Genomic DNA, 22,442 nt, shown 5'->3' with positions numbered 1-22,442 from the left:
GTATGCGTGTGGCTATGGGCATGAGCAGCAGAGAATTCAAGTCAGTTGACTGAGAGGTTTGTTTTCTACTTATAATACCTAATCTAAGCCAAAAATTAAGACCCAGAAAAGTCTATGCCTCTTCATTCCAACATGCCATGAGCCAATGAATCTTACAACACATTTTAGTATCTATACACCAAAGGCAAAATGTACATTCAAGTTAAATCATTTAAACCAAAGACACAGACTAAATATTCTATCTATACCAACTTTTCCTTCATGGTAGCTTAGAAATGATGTTTTCTTGGGCTTCTAAACTTATTTTTCATATCTACCCTACTGAAGTTAACTTAGGAAATTATTTAACTCACTTAGCTGAAGAAACATTCCCTAGACTTTGCCTGCTCGTGCCAAATTGAATGACAAAATTTACATTTTTCTGATATAAAAATGAATTACCCTGTAAATGCAGACTTGTCATTCCTCTCATCTTCTTCAAGTGTCTAGGAAGATAAAGGATACAATGATACAATCTTGAAACACGGACCTTTCAAAAGCACTTTTTAAAAGGGTTCATTGATTCAATTCTGCACAACACACAGCAGGGTTTTCTAAAGGGCTGTATGTGAATTGGAGCTAAGTTCCTCAAGGAGCCAGAAGCTCAGGGGATTAATCCTAGAGAGAAAGTATTAAAGTATTTCATGAGAAAATAATTTGGGGACTTTGAGTCAATCTTCCTTTGGGATCACCCCTCCCCCCACACACATACACACTTCACAATGCTAGTGTTAAGCCTTCAGCTGCTGTATGATTAGCACAGTATAGACTTGAGAATCTGGGAGATTCGAATCAAAAGGTGAGTCTGGGTACACAGCAGCACTGAAGACACTCTGATTGGCCCATGAGTTACTAGGAAGGTGGGTTCATTATAACCAGTGTTTGGAAATAGTGTATTGAACATGATGGATCTCAAAAAGAAGCTAAGATATAGGTAAATAAAAATAAGGTAGACAGGGGTGTTTATGCAGCAATGGAGAGCTCTAAATTTGGACAGCATCTTTGAGACAAAAGTAGTTCGCATTGGCTGTATAAAAACTACAACTATAAAAGTGAAAAAATAGGTTTGGGCTCAGATTTCATAAATATTTTAGCATTAGACAAAGAAGTTAGAATTTCTGTACACAAAAATGACTCCTACAAGGTATTTTAGAAAACAGATGACATCCATTCACATAAGTGTTGCCATTGGAAATTAATCTTGCCACTGGAGATGTTCATTTTTCAAGGTTCTCTGGGTTTCTCCAATCTATTGAGACCTCACACAGTCTACTCTCTAATAATTGGGATGGAGACATCTGGGTGAATGCTCCTGAAGATATTTACTGCTCAGAATCATCTATGCCTGCAGACATGGCCTGCCCTTCCCCATTAAGAGCTAGTGTTCTCTCAAGTTATAAGAAAATGTAGAGGTCTCTCTACCTTTAGAGAGTTCCCCCACCTTCTCTGGCCTCTAGAACTATAATGGTGGTTAAGTCATAGCAAACCCAAATAGGGAGATCCTGGGCTTGGTGAGGGAGAAAAGGGGCTATCTCTCCAAAGGAAATGCAAAGACTAGCTAGCATGTATCAGCAAGAGAAAGTGGAGTATGAGTGGGTCTGGATTCTGAGAGTGCTTGGTCAAGGATACCAAGGAGAGATTTTCACTTGGGAACATTCTCCCAAGATAAGGGCTCTAACACCAGACAAGCATCCTAGGAGATGACGTGAATCCTCTACTTGAATCAATACGTGAAAAAAGTAATAACTTATGTTGAACAAATCACTATGGCAAACAGTGTAGAAAATGGATTAAGAGTTTCAGGGACATGGGAAGTCTATAATTTACAGCCAAAGACCTATCAGATTACGATATTCCAAAGGCCCAGAGAACATACCCCTCATCAAGACCATAAGAATATGCTGGTGAGGAGGGTGTCACTATCTTTAATATAGTTAGTGGTAGCTCTCCTCTCTAGACCAAGGCTGGCAGTAGGAGACACTGTTACAGGACTTCAGAATTAACTGATACCCATGGGGATAGCAGGATTTCCAGACAAGAGAGGCCAGTAGGCAGTACTAAACCAAACAAGACTGGAATGAATGATCTAATGGAAGGAACACAAGTCTTTTATTCTCCCATCTTCTCCTACTATTTACTTGACATATGACAACATTCTTTTTTTTTCTTGCCACCACAGTTAAAAATAAGGAATTCACTGTTGTATTTCTAATCACTAGATTAAAAACTGGATGAGAGTCTTAATCAGTTCTTCCTAGACTTAGCAGCCTGCAAATCAACATGCACTAATGCAAACAGCCATATTACACAAGTGACTTTCCTGAAAAGAAGGAACCAGGATAAAAATGAGGAAGTCTAATGATAGACCATTTAGTAAGAAATCATGGGCCCCATCCAGGGGGCATAAAATGACAAAAATACTGTTCCTTTATCAGAAGATGCAAGACAGCATGTAATTGGAAGAAAAATAAGACCAACAATTTCTGCTATTTGAGGAGGACTCAGCTTACACATGATGCATTCCCTCCCAAAATCAAGGACAATCTACGTAAATTTTCACATGTTGATGTCATGAAAAAAAAGAAAGGCAAAGAAGCAGAAAAGAGAAGGGGAATAGGAAAGGAAATTAAAAGAAAGATCAGATCAAAGCATTTAGGGGGAGGGATAGGGCCTTGGCTGGCATTTTGAAGACTGGAAGAGAGAACAAACATCTTTCTTTTCAAAATCCCATGTAACAGAGAAAACCATTACTTATCAATAATAGCTAGAGGAGTAGAAATAAAAATTGTCAGGAATATATGTAGGCTGTAGAGTAGAGGCACTTGTAGATAGAAAGAATGAGAATTAGTAATCCCAGAAAGTGCTCATTCCCATGAGAAGTGATGTGGGTCTTATACCAGTTTGGGTTGAAAAGACATCAGTGAGCCGAAGAATGATTACTAGAACTAGAAGAGATATAGAACCAGAATGATTACTAGAACTAGAAGAGATATAGAACCCTATAGCACATCTTTTCCCAGTTTGTTAGGAGAGATTATAATTATGACTTAAGGTAATTACATGTTTTATGTTTGTTTAATCCACTCACTCGTTTAACATCTTTTTCCTGAGACCTTACTCTGTGTCAGGTACTCTTATACAAGGGTTGGCAATAGTAGGTTTACAGTTGTGAGTACGTGAAACAGTTTTTTCTTGAATTATTATTTATTAATTGCTGTATTGATTTCTATATGAACAACTGTAAACCTATTTCTGCCCACCCTGTATATATTATGTATTAATTTGTGTGCAAATGACACATGATATTTATTTAAGCTCTTGCAATTTTCCATTTAGGGCTTCAATTTATGCTTTAAAAGAGCTATAATTTCATTCCACTTATTGTACTCAATAATTTTTAACAAAGACATATTATATTATGTAGAACTGAGTTGAAAAGCCTTTTAGGTATTATATTGAACTCAAGGATAATAAAGGGAGAACAAGTCCCTAGAAGGAAAACTGGAAAACTAAGTGCTAGGAAGTTCTTTTTTTGTGGGTGGAGGGAACACCATATGAAAAGATATCATTCATGGGAGTTTAGACATTGTACGAAATTATAGAACTTTACAGAAAAAAAGTTAGATGGCATTGAATCTGTTTTACCCTCATTTTTACAAATTAAGACATTGACAACCAGAAATGGTGTAGCATTTATCTGTTTTTAATCCTCTTTATAATGGCAGAGTCAAGGTTTAAAGTGACTCTTTAGGGACAATCTAATTCTATTCTTAACACACACTTCAGTCACTTCATCTGTACAATGGCAAAAGTTGCCCTCTGCATCACCTACCCAGCAGAGCATTCTTCCTAATAAATGTCATCCTAATATTCATGGTTTACATACATGTTCCCCAGGCTATAGATGAGAGGATTCAGCATGGGAATCAACGTAGTATAGAAGGCAGAAACCACTTTATTAATGTCCTAAGAAGAACTTGAATTGGGTGGTCTATGAGGGAAGAAAGGCATACAAGATGGCCACAGCAGACAAGTGTGAACAGGTGGAAAAAGATTTGCACCTCCCATTGGTGGACTGGATATTTATACGGTTTTATTTTTTCCTCTGAGTAGCTCCAGAAGAAAATTGGTGTCCTGAGGGATTTCGATTGTAAGGTCACAAAATCACAAATCTAAGTGCAAAGGGGTATGAAATTTTTCAAAACTTAGAAAATCCCGAGAACGAGTAGTTGCTTTTGGAGGCACAACCATCAATTTAGAAGACATACTCGGTGATCAGACAGCAATTTGTCAAAAATATTGCAGAAGAAATAAAGTAGGGTTGAGGAAATCCTGTAAAATATTTGTACAGCTGAGTTCTTTTATATTGTTAAACACATTGTCCTAATTCAGAGTAATGGAATTATTTTTATTTTTTCATGTTCCATATAAGCACGATTCAAGATATCATAATGACTAGACTTAATATTGAGAAGTTCGTGATCGATATTGCTGATAAAATTAATATTGCTCATAAAATAGGACTAGGAAAGGAGGAATGGACCATTTTAATTGACCCACAGAAAGTCAAGGTGCAGGACACTGTGGAACTATCATCTGAACACTCTATTCATTGTGTGGTCTATGAATCGACAGTATCAGCATCACCCAGGAGCTTATCAAAAACAGACTCTGAAGCACCGCTCCAGTTCAATTCAATCAAAATCTACATTTTCACAAAATCTCCGCACGATACACACACACTAGGTCTTCTAAGTCTATCAGAGTCACTTTTATTCCTCAACTTATGAACCTCCCAGTGAAACTCCTGTGTAAACAACAATAATATTTGCCCTATGATACTTAATAATATGAAATATAAAATAGATTTGCTATTATGGCACAACTGTAGCTGGCAAAGTGGTCACATAGTTTATCTCTACAATAAATTTTTGATGGACGATTCCTGTGGATTGTGCTTGCTTTAGTCAAATGGGTGAATATTATGATACTAAATGATATTTCTTATACAAATCTAAGCTTTCAACAAAAGCATGATCCATTGTGGATAATGTTTTTATTTGTTTATGAGGGGGCTCATATAATTACAGAAATAATAATAAAATATAATTCACAGATAATTAGTTTTGAAAAAGTATATGTCAAAATAACCACCAGCCGTAGGATACTGGTCATGCTACATCACCAGATTCAGATTAAAATGAAAAGATTGAATGAACATTTTATTAACTCCAAAAGACCTAAAGACCTGCTATTTAGGTTTAAGAATCATGCAAATTTTCTGTTTAGTTTGAAGCATGCACAAGAATATTTGAGTCAAGATATTTTATTTGGAGAGTTAAAAACACTAATTTTGGCCATATAATAATAACTACATAATTTTATGAATTTGGCTTATCCAAAATTTAGCAGACTTTCCTCTTTGATAGAATCCCTTATTTACCTCTTTTAATTATTTAAAAATTATACTAAAATTTGAGGACCTCTGGCCTCAGTCAAGAAGAATTAAGTATCTCCAATGTGGTGTTCTTAAAGTATCATGAATTATTATTTTATTTTTATGAAGATGGATGATCTACATCCTGATTAACCTGAAGTCTACTAACACATATTAGCTAATTCCTTGCCTTTTTCTGAGACTCTTATCTAGCACACTATGAGGTGCATATTTTTCTTGAAAGTTTGAGTCAATTGGCATCTGATCTCCAAAGAACCTTAAACCTCAAGAGTTTACATCCATAGAGAATAAATTAAAGTAGATATTCTGTCGTTTGAGCCAATATTACTTCACAATGAAATTTTTTCTCAAAGGAAGGCTTCTGAAGAAAAAGTACTCACATGTTGGGGCCATCTTTGAAAACTGGAGCGAAAAGTTCCTTTGAACAAGAAGCACTTGAACCTAAGAGACAGAAACTCACAATTCAAATACTATATTTAAAAGTTGTTACAGGTGTTTTGGGGAGACTGGACATAAGCATGGAAAAATCAAATATGAAATTTAAAAACTACACATAGACTTGGAAATACCTTGTTTTAGTTTTATTTAAAATGATTGGGGAAAGTCCTCAACTGGGTCAAGGACTCCCAAAGTCCACTTGCAGGTTCACTTCTCTACAAATAATATACACTTAAGGATCAAAAATCCCATACAAACATTGTTGGTTATCAGTAAAATATACTGTATTCTAAACTTCTGAATCACTTATGTTAAATTATGCCCAAGAGCAAGGCTTTATCAACTAAATTCTATGCAAGTTCTAATCTGTATGTAATGAGAAATCAAAACACCTGGAAAATTTCACAACACCTACAATTCCAAGTTTTATAGAACAGATTTTATGAGATTTTAAAAAGGGCTCATTTTGGTTTGAAACAATTGGTTTTAGGTCACATAGATTGTTTAATAACAGGGGAAAGCGCCACTGTGTTACTTGTTTGAAGTTTTAAATAGCCTCTATCTTCAGTGTTTTGAACTAAATCGTGTTTCCCCAAAACTCACATGTCAAAGCCCTAACCCCTAATGTGACTGTTTTTGGAGACAGAGCCTTTCATGAAGTCATGAAGGTTAAATGAGGTTATAAGAGCGGAACTCTGGGACGGTAAAAGGATTCGTTGTTGTTGCTTTGTGCCACCCAGGATTTTTTTTTATTTTTATTTTTATGGCTGCACTAGCAAGCTAATGCCGTTGGGTTAAAACTTCCCCAAGGAAATGGGAATTACAAGAAGAATGATACTAACGTTTTCAAAGAGAAAATAGATGGGCATTATAGACAGGGCCAGCAAGATTATAAAAGGCAGCACAAGAAAATGTAATCCCTATTTATTTGAAAGAGAGACGTTTACATATTTCTCTCAGCCTGTTATCTTCACGTTCATACACATAGGCTTCCTTATCTTCAGTAACATGCAAAGCATTCAACACAATTCTATCTAAAGCCAGCCTATCCAGTTCTGCATCTGATTCTGACCCCATGCTCACTTGAGAAGTTCTCATTTTCAGTTTTCCACATTCTTGAGATGTGTCAGTTTAATAAAAGAGCATGCCTATATGGTGCTTGCATTTTAGTGAGGGAAGATAATGAACAATTCATTTAAAAATGATTTTAAGGGCAGTGTAGGTTAGAAGGTGAAAAATGTTATGGATAACAGAAAAGATAGACCCGCATAAAGGAAAGATAAGTTTCTTGGTGAGGAAGTGATGGTAAAAATATCTGGGGGAAATCCCCTTGTGCTTCTACCGGAAGGAGGAAAATGCCACATTTTTAAACACACCGCAACACCCTGTACTTAACTGTGCTCACCCTCAGGAGAAACTAGTTAACCAGAGCCTGACCTGGGGGTATTATCAGAGCCTGATTGATGTGGGGGAGGGGAAATGGCCAACTTCAGACCCCTCCAGCCCTCCACATGGGAGAAGAGAAATACCTAATTTCAGCCCACTCTAGCCATTCTGTCCCATCTTATGAGGGGAAAAAAAACTGAAAAACACTTGTGAAATTCACAACGCAGGGGCAGAGCTTTACTAAAATACTGAGAGGTAATCATGGGTCAATAGATCACTTCCCCTCCGCTCCCTCCTCCCCCTCATCACCATATCACTAAAGGCTGATTTACAACAGTTCTTTTTACCCAGTATAAAGCATACGAAAAGGCAAAAAACGCCATTTGAAGAAACAGTAAGTGTCAGAATCAGATATGGTAGGGATGTAGGAATTATCAGGCCAGGAATTTTAATCAACTATAATTAAAATGCTAGAGATCAAAAACGTTAACAAAAATGGAAAATGCTTTGATGGGCTTATTAGTAGACTAGACATGGCTAGAAAGAAATCAGTAAGCTTGAAGATCTATCAATAGAAACTTCAAAAACTGAAAAAGCAAAGAGAACAAAGAGTGGAGAAAAAAAAAAAAACACAGCATATCTGAATATCTCAGTGTGCATGGCCAAAGAGAACCTCAGTACTTGAGTTCTGGCTAAGAAAGAATTCAGAGTCAAGACTCAAACTCTCAAGAGAAAGCTTATTCAGCAAGCAAAGCAAAAGTGCACTTGAAAAAAAGTTTCAAGTGGATGACTCAAAGAGCTGCCCCAGGGTGTGAGCTAGGGCTTCTTCTAAGCACTTGGAGGGTGTTAAGGGCTTTCTTCCAGCTGAAGTATTGGAGCCTGTCCTGTTGCTTCCTATTCTTATATGGAAGTCAGATGGGGCTTTAATCCAGCCCCCTTATTCTTCTCTAAGGGTGGAGGGTGGTATACTGCATGACTAGCTACATGCCAGGGGAGAAAAGGTCAGAGGAAAGATCTATGGAAGAAAAGGGTACCTTGGGGGCGAGATCCTGATTAACGATACTTATTCCCAGTTCTGCCTGTTGTTAGGTATCTGGGACTTTCTGCCCTAGTGACATTCGGTACCAGGCCTATTGTCTTGCTCTGATCATGCCTGCCTGACTGCCTACCACATAGCAACTGTGGGACAGCTACCAATGGTATTAACATGTGCACAATGGAAATGTAAGAATAAAGGAAAAGGAGAAGAACAACAGAAATATTTGAAACAATAATTACGGAGGATTCCTCCAAATTAATCTTAGATGCCAAACCACAGGCCCAGGAAGCTCAGAGAACACCAAGCAGGATACATGCCAACAAGAACTATACCTAGATGTGAACATTTCAAACTAAAGAAAATCAAAGATAAAGAAAAAATTCTGAAAGCAGCTAGAAACAAAAGAAGAAGAAAAAGAAAGAAAAGAAACCACTTCACAAAGATAAGAATTACATATGAGTTCTCCTCAGGAACCATGTCTCATGAAAATTGATGACCTTCTCCCAGGAACCAATGTTACCAATCGGGAGATCTCAGTGTGTGTGGAAGCATTAATTGACAGAAACTTTTTCTACTAGTATTGGAACTTACCCTTTCTTTATAAAATCAGGATAACCACTTAAAGACTTAAGGGTTAAACAAAAAAATGTACCTCTCATTGAATTTCTGTCACTGCCCAACATGAAGAATCAGCTGGGAAGATTTTTCACTATTTAAAACAAAACAAAAAAAATTAATCTTAATGTGTATTGTGTTACCCTTACAGAGTCTGAAGGAAAAATATATGATGCTATAAGAGAAAAACTAGAAGGGCTTTAATTTAGATTGAAAAATCGGGGCGATTCTCTGAGTAGAAGCGACAACACTTAAGCGGTGTATGAAAATCAAGTAGTTATCAATGTAAATATGGTAGGAAGAGAATTCTCCTAAAGTAAACAGCAATAACTAAATCTAGAAGAAGACAGTTGGCTTGAATATATTTGCATATATTGGAGGAGAGCAATTCAGAAAATTTATAATTATCACTTGCTTCCCGCTGTTCCATCCCCAACCCCCTCCCAATAGATTTTGCATCATAAATGTTGGAGAAATAATTTAAAAGACAGAAGAGACTTTAGGTCTTATACTAGGAAATGATGATAGTCTTAAAAGGTGATTGTGGTTTGAGACGTTATATAATGGAGATACAGAACAGTCATTTTAAGGCAAGATCTGACTGGGAAAGAAACTATTGATGTTTCTAGATAAAAGCAGAAAAAAAATACATTTCTGTTTGTCACACCTAAGCCAGTTTTAACAATTCTTAGTAAAATGGTGTTGTAAAATTTTACAAGACTGACGATTTACAATGATAAATGCATATAGTCTTTGACCTACCTATCTTACATTTAGAAATCTAAACTGTGCAAGTGTGGCAACATCATTTGTATGGGGAATAAAAGGGAAAAAAACTGAATTTGTCACATTAGGAGAAACAGATATTCTTTCTATGAAATGTGCTACAAAAACTATAAAATGTAGTTTCATATGAATTATTTAGGAGAATATTTAATATACTTTTCAAATTTCATCACATTTGCATTATGTCATTTTTTAAAGAATATTTTATTGATTATGTTGTTACAGTAGTCCCAATTTTTCCCATTTGCTCCCCTCCCCAGTACTCTCCTTCCCTCCAGCAATCCCACCCCCCTTAGTTCATGTCCATGGGTCATGCATATAAGTTCTTTGGTTTCACCTTTTCCTATATTATTCTTAACTTCCCCCTGTCTATTTTGTACCAAACGATTATGCTTCTTAATCCCTGCACCATTTCCCCATTTCTCCCCTTTCTCCCTCCCAGCTGATAACCCTCCAAATGATCCCCATACCTATGATTCTGTTCCTATTCTGGTCTTAAGTAAATCCCTTTGATATTTCATATAATAATGGCTTGGTGATGATGAACTCCTTTAGCTTTACCTTGTCTGGGAAGCACTTCATCTGCCCTTCCATTCTAAATGATAGCTTTGCTGGATAGAGTAATCCTGGTTATAGGTTCTTGCATTTCATCACATTGAATACTGCTTGCCACTCCTTTCTTGCCTGCCAAATGTCTTTTGAGAAATCAGCTGATAGTCTTATAGGCACTGCTTTGTAGGCAACTTTCTGCTTTTCTCTTGCTGCTTTTAGGATTATCTCTTTATCTTTCACCTTTGGTATTTTAATCATAATATGTCTCGGTGTGGTCCCCTCAGGGACTAGCTCACCCGGGACTCTCTGTGCTTCCTGGATTTGTATGTCTATTTCCTTTGCAAAATTTGGGAAGTTTTCCTCCATTATTTTTTCACGTAAGTTTTCAATTTCTTGCTCTTCTTCTTCTCTTGCTGGCACTCCCATGATTTGGATGTTGGCAAGTTTAAAGTTGTCCCAGAGGTTCCCAAGCCTCTCCTCATTTTTTTCAGTTCTTGTTTCCTCATTCTGTACTGGTTGACTGTTTTTTTCTTCCTTATGTTCCAAATCATTGATCTGAACCTCGATTTTCTTCCCTTCATCGTTGGTTTTGTGTGGATTTTCCTTTGTTTCACTTAGCATAGCCTTCACTTCTTCTCTTATGTGTTTGCTGTACTCAAGCATATCTGTCAAGCCTGTGAGCATCTTTATCACCAGTGTTTTGAACTCTGCATCTGTTAGGTTGGCTATCTTCTTATTTGTTAGGTTGGCTATCTCCTCATCACTTCGTTCTCCCACTGTAACTTTTATTTGTTCCTCTTCTGGGCCATACTTCTCTGTCTCCTCATCTTGACTGGCTCCTGTGTTTGTTTGCCTCTGTGTCCCAGGTAGAGCTGTCACTCCTGTTATGTTGTAAGGGGCAGGGCCTTAGGTATTTGTCAGTACAGGGCGAACCATTTCACCATATGTGGTGCTGTATGTGGGGGAGGGGTCTGAGAGGAAAAAATGCCACTTGCTCAGCATTTGCCCTTTTACCAAGCACTTCTCTCACTTCCATATGGGTCTGGCACTTCTCTAGCTATAGCCCTAGCCATTGTTCCCAGAGTGGATGGGTCTGCAGATGTTCTAGGACTGTGTGGGCCCTTTAAACAAGGGGACTCTGCTAAGAGACTGGCAGTTTCTGCCTCCGCCCCAACCCCCACTGGTTTGCACAGTCAGAAGCAATGAGGCTTGATTTTTCCTGGTGCTGCGACCATGAGCTGTGCAGCCTGGTGAGGAGCTGAAAATGCTCCCCAGGTGTCCCTCATGACTTTTTAAAATATGTAACTGCTTTCTGTCTGCCTGCCACTGCCGCCGCTGCTGCCCCCACCACACCGCATCCTCTCCACCCCGGCTCTGCCCCTCCTACCTGTCTGGATGAGTATTTCTTCTTTATATCTTTGTTTGTTGGACCTCCATGTAGTTTGATTTTCTGGAACTTCTTGTTGTTTCTAGTTCTGAGGTAGTTGTATTCCTTCTTAGTTGTGGAGGAAGACGCAGCATGTCTGTCTACTCCTCCATCGTGGCTGGAAGTCTCTCCGCATTATGTCATTTTTAACAGCATTCTGTTATCACCTCAAGGCTTTTAATAAGGATAAAACCTACTACTACGTGTAAAAATTAGAGACTCTGGGAAGTGGGGGAAAATGCACACCCTTAGATAAACAAAACGTGAGAGACTGAAACATAGAGTTGTTAAAAATACCTTCATTTTTCTTAATTCTTGACAAAGATTTTATTCGCCAATGTTAAGAAGTGTTTCATGAAATCAGAGAATGTTGGAATGTACAGTAGGCTTAAGAGAAGACATTGAGACCAACCCCTCAATTTACTTATTTACTGACATATTCATTCATTTATTCGTTCATTCATTCATTTGTTCAGTTTTGGCACAAATTGTAGCCTTTCAACAATAAATTGTAATGATAAAATTAAACATACCAGTTGTAAAACAAGTTTAACCACTTACATGAGTATTGTTACCGAGCAAAGCAGGGCTCATTCACGTGACACCTTGGTGTAAGACCCAACAATTAGTGTTGAGAAAAACAAGTCTGTATTTACAATATTCCAACCTTGTCAGGGCTGGGAGTACTTCAGCTTGGAGCCCTGTTCTCCCATGACACTCAGCACTTCCCTTGCTCCCCAAAAGGCTATAAAGCAAAACCAAGCCCAATAGCTCCCCATCCCTTACCTGTCAGCTCTCTCCTTCAGGATTTGGGGTATGTTGTCTTCAGCCTCCAGGAAAGCATGTGCCGTGTTACACTGGATCATGGTGAAGTCCTTTCCATATGTCCTGAGTTCCAAGAGTCCAGATACGGTCTGGGTTTGCAAGGCAGAGTCCTTGGTGGCTTTGGAGTCAGCTAGAATGGACACAATCAAAGCAGCAGCATGCCTGCTTTCTTACTATCCCAGGTCGATTTCTGACTACAAACTGTGTAGCTGCTTGCTGCTTCCCACACGGCTGCTACAACATCCTCCTTCATCCTGCTCCTCTCACATCATGACACTCCCCCATCATGCTCCTCCCAACATACTCCTTCATCACAGCACCCATTTTCCTCAAGGCTGCCCACCCTTCTTTTAAATCCTGAAAATCAGTACACCTTTTGCCCCGTGAACCATCACACAGGGCCATAGCATGGCTATTATCTAGCTATCAGCTTGCCATAGATATGTAAAGTACCTTAAAAGCTGTATTATCTCCTTTTCCATCCCCCAAACCATGGGCTGTGGGGACTTTGGGGATCCCTCCCCTGCTCTGTACCCCTTCGCAGTATGACCCTCTTTGCTACTTCCAATGTCACACTACTGAACTAGCCAATGTTAACAGTTTGGCCTGTGGTCTTCCACACTTCTATGATCATGTATAAAAGGAAATACCAATATATTTTATACATTAGATAGGTTTTGCCCCACCTTTTTTTTTTTTTTTTACAAATTATGATCAATTGTACAGATGAAACTGTGACTTGATTCTTTTCCATCTATCAATCATTATATCAGAAGGTTTCCTCCAAACCAAAGCATGAACATCTAACTTATTCTTTTATAATCAGCTGTACAACATTTCAAAGGAAAAAATGTATGTTTCTCCCGATAATGCAGATTCAGGTTATTTTCTTTTATTTCCTCTACAAAAGATGCTGCAGCATTTCTTTCTGGTATTCATATTTCTATAGCATGGATTTCCAAATGTACAACAGCTAGGTCAAAGATTATGTGCATTTTAATAGAAATCAACAAATTACAAATTATTTTCTGGAAATGTAGCTACTCACATCTGGCTACATTAGTTTTGTATAAAATTGTTGTACATACCCAAATGGTAACCTTACTAGCCTTGCATATAATCATTTTAATGTTTGCCAATCTGATAGATGAAAAAAAACAAGCATTATCTTGCCGTTTGACTTCATTTACTTCACCAACTGGAAAGTTGAGCAGTTAATACAGCATATATTTAATATAGAATTATATAGATTTAATTTGGGCCATTTGCATTTTCAATTGTATCACTTGGCCACTCATTTCTTGCTTTATTTCTCTGCTGTGTTCCACTTTTCCCCTGTGCTTCATATACATATTACAACACTTTCCTATTAGGACATTAACTCATCGTGAGTCATTTGCTTTGCAATTGTTCTTTCACTTTCTATTGTTCAACTTTTAAAAAGGCCTATGAAACCTTTATTAATGAACTCTGTTGATCTTTCCCTTATAACATTTGTGTTTCTGTTCTGGAATAAACTACGTTACCACATATAAGAATACATAAACGTTCTCCCGGGTTTTCTTCTGGCCTAAATTACACCTTCTTCTGTATTTTCCATCATTTCACAAAGGAGAAGACTGATGTAAAAGCAATAGAAACAGTATTTTTAGTATACACGTGCCCTGGTAACAGGCAGACAGAAATTTTCTGTTCTCTAATTTACCAGACAACACTGAATCACATTATTGCATTTTTTCTTTCAAACTTGCTCCAGAATGCATTTTTCACCTCCTTGTTTCTCAGACTGTAAATGAGGGGGTTCAGCATGGGGATGACCACAGTATAAAATAGAGAAATTACTTTATTGATAATCTAGGGAGGAACCTGAATCAGGCAGAACGTAGCTAAAGAAAAGAGTCCCGTATAGAATGCAGATGGCAGCCAGGTGAGAAGGACAAGTGGAGAAAGCTTTCTGCCTCCATCAGCGGTCTTGATCTTCAGGATGGCCAGTGGGATGCAAACATAGGAGACAGTGATGATCAGGCCACTGAATATCACAATAGCTCCAGCCATGATTAAAAGAACCAACCTATTGTTCTGGGTGTCGGCACATGCCAGGGAGAGAACAGGGAGAATGTCGCAGGAAAAGTGATTGACATGAGCATTGGCCTGCAAGCCAAGTGTCGCTGGTTCAATTCCCAGTCAGGGCACATGACTAGCTTGCACATGCAGTCCCCAGTTGGGGCGTGAGTGAGAGGCAACCACACAGTGATGTTTCTCTCCCTCTCTTTCTCCTTTCACCTCTCTCTAAGAATAAAATAAATAAACAAACAAATAAATAAATTATTTTTTTTAAAAAGTGATTGACAACATTTGGGCCACAGAAAGGTAAGCAAAAAGTGAAGGTCTCTTAAGTAATGGCATTTAGAATGCCCACAGCATAAGGCCCTACCACCAGCTGCACGCAGACCTGCTGGGACATGATGACTGTGCACAACGAAGGGTGACAGATGGCTATGTACCAAGCACATGCCACGGATACTAGGAGGAAACACTCAGTCACTACAAACTGATACAAAAACCGCATCTGTATGGCACAACTTATGAAGCAGATGACTTTTCTCTCCAGAAGGGTGTCACCCAACATCTTTGGAGCAACAGAAGAAGAGGAGCAGACATCCACAAGGGACAAGTGGCTGAGAAAAAAGTACATGGGGGTGTGGAGTCGAGAATCTGTCCAAATAAGGGCTACCATCCCCAAGTTCATCCCCAATGTGACAAGATACACAAAGAGAAATAACAAGAATCATCTTCAATAGAAAATTATCTGTTAAGCCCACAAAATGAAATTCAGTCACTGCTGTTTGATTCTTATTATCCCTTTCTGGGTGGCAATCTGTAATGAGTGCAAAAAAACAATATTGTTTTATACATCAGCAGCTAACAAAGCCATACAGCCTTTGAATCCATTAGCTGTGTTGAGTATCTATGTTCTTCAGATATTGTCAATATTTACTTGTACAGCTCAATTTTACCCGATAATGGGTAAACATATCTCAGACCGCAGGAAGGGCTATGACAAACAGAAGGAATCTTAGCTCAGATGCCACTGTATGTGAGAGCACAGTAGGGAAGAGGCAGCACAAGCTGGAACCAAGGGAACCTAGAACTAAATGCTGGCTCTGCATCTTTCTGTGTGTGCGGCTTTGTATGACTAGTGTGTGCTTAAACGGAATGAAGAAAACTTAGCTCACAGAGCTATTTGGAAGGGTGGACTAAATAAAGTATACCGAATACCTGTCACATAGTAAGTGCGGATAAAAAATTAATTCCCTGCCCCTTTTCTTCTCTCTTTTCCTGTTTTCCTTGAACCTCAGGTCACCATTAGTTTCTCCCTCACCATAATTCCATAGCATCATAGCATTCCTTTAAAACAGCATTTATCCAACATATTACATTATTTCCCAATATGTAACAACTTGAGCAAAGCAAATCTGCTTGATTAATACTTGTATGCCCTGTGCTTATTAGAATGCATGGGGGTAGATAATTGAATAATTGAGAACGAGAATTATCACTATAATTTCAACCATACTTTTCTTCAGCTGCTCATTGTCCCAGGACAGTATCATTTTACAATTATGAAGACAACCTATATGTCAGTCAGGTTCTGAGCAAAGAAACATGGAGAGAGCAAGTATGCCAACAAATACAAACAGAAGTAGTGACAACCTCAGGTGATGCTCTCCTCTTATTTGGAAATAGGAGCTTTAGGCTGGTGATAAAATAAGAGAACATGCCTTCTTGTCTTCAAAGATTGAAAGAGCTTTTCTGACAAAGGGTTGTTATGAACAATGGCAGTTGTTCGGTTGTTTGTTTTTTCTGAGTAGCTCCAGAAGACAAATGGTGTCCTAAGGGATTTCAATTGTAAGATCACAAATTTAAACTCAAAAGGGTAAGAAAATTTTTAAACTTGGAAAATTCCAAGAGTGAATAGTTGCTTTTGGAGGCACAACCATCCATTTAGGGAACACATTCAGACAGTAGTGATCAGACAGCAATTTGTCAAGAATATTGCAGAAGAAATGAAGTGAAGGAGTTGAGCAATTCTTCTGTAAAACGTTTGTACATCTGAGTTCTGTTATCTTGTTAAGTCCGTTGTCCTTACTCAGAGTAATGGAATATTTTTTTAATTTTCTCATGTTCCATATAAGCACAATTCAAGATATCATAATAAATAGACTTAGTAGTGAGACGTTTCTGATCGATATTGCTGATAAAATTAATATTGCTCATAAAATAGGACTAGGAAAGGAGGAACGGACCATTTCAATTGACCCACAGAAAGTCAAGGTGCAGGACACTGTGGAACTATCATCTGAACACTCTATTCATTGTGTGGTCTATGAATCGACAGTATCAGCATCACCCAGGAGCTTATCAAAAACACAGACTCTGAAGCCCCACTCCAGTTCAATTCAGTCAAAATCTACATTTTCACAAAATCCCCGCACGATACACACACACTAGGTCTTCTAAGCCTATCAGAGTCACTTACATTTCTCTACATATGAATCTTCCACTGAATCTACTGTGTAAACAATGATAATATTTGTCCTATGCTATCTAATAATATTAAATATAAAGTTGATTTGCCATTATGGCACAACTGTAGTTGGCAAAGTAGTCACATAGTTTATCCAATAAATTATTTATGGATGATTCTTGTGGGTTGTGTTTGTGACATTGGTTAATAAGTGTATCTAAGTTCCAAGAGTACATTTCTATATGCTCTGTACGTGGTATTGTGTACCCTCCACCCAAAGTCAAATCTTCTGTCACCATATATTTGACCTCCTTTACCTTTGCTACCCCTCCCCCTTTCCTGTTGTCTGTGTCTATGAGTTTCAGGTTTATATCCCACATTTGTACTCAGTTCTTTAAGGATATTCTTTCTGTATCTCAGTTAACTGCTTCAAAGGAAAGGATCATTTTCTAGAAGCAAGGGTGAAACATTCAACTCCCCTCCTGGTGGGAGCCTTTCCACAGGGCATGACTTTCTAGGTACTTGGCAAAGGAGATAAATTTCCCATTTTGAAGAGGCTGGGAGGTAAAAGATATTTCTTGACCTGCAGAGAGATTCATGTACTCCACAGAATAAAGGGCTTTTTCTTCGGAGTTTTCAATACTTTAAAGCCAGGTCCCCAAAAAACTAAAACCTCAAGAGTTTATACCTGAATGGACAAAGTTAAAATGATCACAGTGGCGTTTGAACCAAAAATTATTTCTAAACTGTGTCTTTTCTTACACAGAGGATTCTTAAGAAAACAACGTAGGGTTTCTTTTCTCTTTGGGGATTGTTCTTTATCAAAAGAGAGCCCTCTTTTCTACCAGTGGGGAATGACTCACTGCACAGCCAGAGCCAGCTGGGTGAAGTGATTTGCTGCCTGGATTCTGGTGTCGCGTTGCCTGGGTGTAAAAATCTTAATTCCTTAATTTACTGACTGTGTCACTTTGAGCAAGCTTTAAACCTCTCTGGGCTTCATTCCCTTCATCTGTTAAAAAAAAAAAAAAACAATGGTTTACAGCACACAGAGATGTTGGAAGTTTAATGAAATAATACATTTAAAGTACTTATAAGAGTGTCTGGCACAGAACTGGCGCTCATTGGCATAACTGATTATTATTAAAAATCTAGAGCATAGCTGGGGAGATAATATCTAGACATAAAAATAAAACAGCCATTTAAAGTCACATTTGCTTATTTCTAAGCAAAAATAATAACAAGTCACTGGACTCCAAAGCTGGAGTAGAGGAGAAAATTTTCCAAAAGAGGAATCGGTCTAGGAAGGCAAAATTTAGGTAACTAAAGGTAAGGGGAAAGGTGTATAAATGTCAGGAAGTGAAGCAAGGGAGTTGTTTGAGTTGGAAGGGTCACAAAGAGAAAAGAAACTGTAGAGTCTGATGACATAGGTGGAAGTACCTCAGTCACCACCTCCTCTGAGGACCTGATTATTTATTCATCAAGGAGAGCTCACCTCCTCTATCAGCCTCCCTCACGCTTCATGGTAGCTCGTTTTTAACTCCCATTAAGTGTCTGTCTTAGAAGGCTGTCAGCAACTGGTGTTGTGTAAGTGTTTGTTGAATTAGAGTGTGGTGTCCTCAAGCCAACAGATCCTGGCGAAGCTGTGAAGAGGCAAGGAATGAATTCTCCTCTTAGACCCTCTAGAGGGAGCCTGGCCCGGCTGCCATCTTGCCTTGGGCCCCGTTTGTGGGACTGTGTTACAGCAGCCACAGTAAACTAATACACAGAAGAAAAGAAATAATGCAAGTCAGAGGGGAAATAAATTGAACAGAAAACAGAAAAATAACAGAGAAAGCAATGGCATCAGACACAGGTTGTTTGAGAGGTCAACACAACCAAAAATCTTCTTGCCAGGTTGATCAGAAAAGAACTCAGCAATATCAGCCATTAGAGAGGTGACAACGGTATAGATGCTACTAAAATGAAAGTGGCCTAAGCTCAAAAATATACTCGGAATTCTGAGATGCACCACGTGACCTGGCTGGTTGTTCAGGTGCCGGGAAGACGCCAGGTTGGAAGGTCAGAGCCAAAGAGATGCAGGAGAGAAGCATATGGATGGAACTATGGGTGTGTTCACAGTGTGCATAGATCTTTGTGTCTCTAGTAACGCAAACCAATATTACCTGCTACACAAGTCACCGGCTGGGTAGACTGCTGACTTCAGCAGCCTGTGTCCTTAGTCACCTCAGTGCTGACACCACAGACCCATGAACAGAGTAACCATGGTGACAAGGATGAAGGCTATACAAAAAATGAACAACCAAACTGCTCTCTCACCAAGGCTGATCCAACAGCCTTGTTGCTATGGATGATGCTGATACTACTGCTGATGAATGTTCATCTTGTCGGTGAAAGAGGACTGATTCTGGGCTAGCAGTATGGTCCCGTACCTCAGGGAAACTAACCAGCCACATAGAGTTAAGTTGATGACATCAGACTTCTTCCATATGGGAAGAAGGAGTGTCTCCTGGGATTAACACAAATTTCTGACATAGGTTTGCTCCCCCGGGCTACAGCGCTTTGGCTATCCTTATCTCAGAGCTCACAAAATGTCTAACTTACCATCATGGGATTCTGCCTGACTACCATCTCAGGCTAAGGGACACAGTTCCTGGTGAGAGGGGAGAATAAGCGCATGACCTTGAAACCCACATGTCCTCCAGAAGCTACTGGCTAACTGGATATTGGAATGGCCTCATGAGCAGTGTTAGGGTAGCAGTTTGGGAATGTTACCTAGCATGGCTGGGACGCTCTTTTTCAAGACGTTCTGTATACAAGGTACTTGATTCGATTGTTATGCCAAGCTGTGCACAGTCGCTGATAGCTAGAATATAAGAATCTGGTATCCAAGAGATAGAAGTGAAAGTAGCCCCTATCATGAAGGCCAACAGACCCTGTCTTCCTTTGCCTGAGAGCAAACACTGCTGCCTGCCTGCCTGCCTGGCAGCCCAGAGCACTGGGGAATTAACAACCCCAAGAGCAGCCTTCAACCTGTAGCTGATAAAACTGGTTTGTAAGCCCCGCAGGCCCCTGGTCATGCAGGTGGGTTACTTCTGAGATCTGTGTTTTTTACCGACTTCCAGAGGCTCCTCAATTATTGAAGTTCCAGGCTCACCCTGGTAGCTACCTCTTATTGACCTCTTCCTTTTTCTCATTTTTTTCCCTCCTTGTTCTGGTGCTTCCTTCACTGCCCCAACATTGTTTCAAACTCAAATCCTTGTTTCAGGTCCTGCGTGTAGGAAACACAGACTGGGAAACTGACCTGGCCTAAAAAGCAAGAAGATACAAATACCAAAGCATAGCTGCCTATAAAGAAACAGAATACCTCCGTTCTTTTTCTTTTGCTGGAATATTTCCTGAATCTCTCTTCACAGACAGCGATAATCAGTGAACTTCCTTTCCTTGACCTTTAGAGTATATAGAACTAAGCTTCAGTGTGTGTGTGTGTGTGTGTGTGTGTGTGTGTGTGTCGGGGTGTCTGTGTGTGTGTGTGTGTGTGTGTGTGTGTGGTACTTAAACTTTTAAAATCGGCCTCCTATGTTGAGCTTATACTTGGGGGGAAATGAGATAAATTCTAAAATAGTTAACCGTAGTTATGCCTATTTGGTTGAATCACAGATGATTTCTTATTGTCTTTCTTTTCTACTTTATAAAAATTTATAATAAGCATGATTAGTTTTGTCATTTACAAATCAGAGTGAAAGGTTCTTAAGATAAACTTTTGGCTGCCCCTTCATCCTGAATGATTGCTAAAGGAGATATTTTATCTCTGAACACAGACATCCAGACCTGATTTGCTAAATCACTATTACATAAGACACCGCATTTTCCAAAGAAATAAGCAGGGCCTCTCTAGTGTTTTAAGAGAGGACAAACAGCCCCGGTTTTTGCTAAACAGAAAACCAAAGGTCTTACAGTGGAGGGGGAGCCCAGGTTTTGGCGTGGTTGGCAGCAGGCCACAGTTCAGACAAAAGGGGAGGGGCAGAATAAACCTTTCTTCAAGCCAGAAGTGCTGTACGACTTCATGCTGCAGAAACGATTGTCAACCTCCCTGGACCCTGAGGACGCATTAGTAGCATCAGCCATATTGGTGTATAGAACAGAAATTGTACATACAATTAGCAGTGGAAAAAAAGACACTTGGGCCCAACAGGTAAGTTTCAGGTGGCTTACAGGACGCCCAATGAAGTTTGCGTCTCAAGCGTCAGAGCATCAGTCCTTCGAGGTTCATTTCCGGTCACCTCTAGCATGAAGACTCCTCCATGCCCAGATTGGAACCCTGTTCCCAGGCACAGGCCTCCTTGAGATCTTAGCTGGACCCCTGCCTTTGTGGACATCATAAGCGCACCGAGAAAGTTCAAGTATCATATGATGTGGAATCTAAGGAACACACTGAACTAACAAGCAAAACAGACAGACTCATAGATGGAGAGCGGAGGACAGCTGGGGGTGGGGGAGGTTAGGGGGTGGAGGGATCGAGCAAAAAGGAAAAAGGACTCATGGACAACAGTGTGCTGGTTGCGGCGAGGAGAGGGGTACAGGGAGACTAAATGCTGATGGAAAAAGATATAATAAAAAAATTAAAATTAAAAACATATTACAAGTCATAGTTCTTCACTACATAGAATTCTCCCTAAGGTTGATCTATATTGGAGTAAGCTCTGTATTGCCCCTCCCTATACTGCTGAGCACAATTAGGTGTACAAAAGAAATCTCAGTAATATAAACACTAATATAGATTTTGAATATATGTAATATATACATACACTAATATACAGAAAGAATATATAATATATGTGTATATATCAGTCTTTTTTGTTTTTAATTTTGTACTGCGCTGGTACTTGAATATATATGTATTAGTGTACGTATTATATATATTCAAATACCAAATATATATTATTATATATGTATTCGTGTATATAGCTGGTTTGGCTCAGTGGATTGAGCGTCGGCCTGCGAGCTAAGTGTCGCTGGTTCGATCTTCCAGTCAGGGCACATCAGAGAAGGAAAACTCTGACTCCAAAAAACCTCCGCTGCCTTGCGGCATACCTCTTCAGGGGAAAGGCTAAGGGAGTAAACCCCGACAGAAAATCCGGAGCCGGAGTCCCTAAGGCGGTTTGACGTTGTAGTCAACACCGGCAACTCCTGCGGCGCACCTGAAGCCAAGCTGTATTGACTCCGTCTTTCCCTTGGACCCTTCAGCTGCGAAGAGAGGGGGGGTCTGCTGCATGGGCAACAGCAGACCCTCCATATCACCCTGCCCAGGCTCTGTAGCTTCAGCTTCACTGGAGAGGACACTCCAGCGTCA

The 22,442-nt window shown here is 39.3% G+C and overlaps 1 pseudogene; it reads right to left on the bottom strand.

The window, feature by feature from the left end:
- Positions 1 to 14,283: 14,283 nt before the first annotated feature.
- LOC150017800 (olfactory receptor 5G3-like) lies at positions 14,284 to 21,217 on the bottom strand (annotated as a pseudogene).
- Between the last annotated feature and the right edge of the window lie 1,225 nt (positions 21,218 to 22,442).

Source organism: Furipterus horrens, unplaced genomic scaffold (genome assembly GCF_987537825.1).
Source record: "Furipterus horrens unplaced genomic scaffold, mFurHor1.1.pri manual_scaffold_2, whole genome shotgun sequence".
In the NCBI taxonomy this organism is placed as follows: domain Eukaryota; kingdom Metazoa; phylum Chordata; class Mammalia; order Chiroptera; family Furipteridae; genus Furipterus; species Furipterus horrens.
The sequence above is the reverse complement of the archived record's forward strand: the minus strand, read 5'-3'. Positions and strand labels throughout refer to the sequence as shown.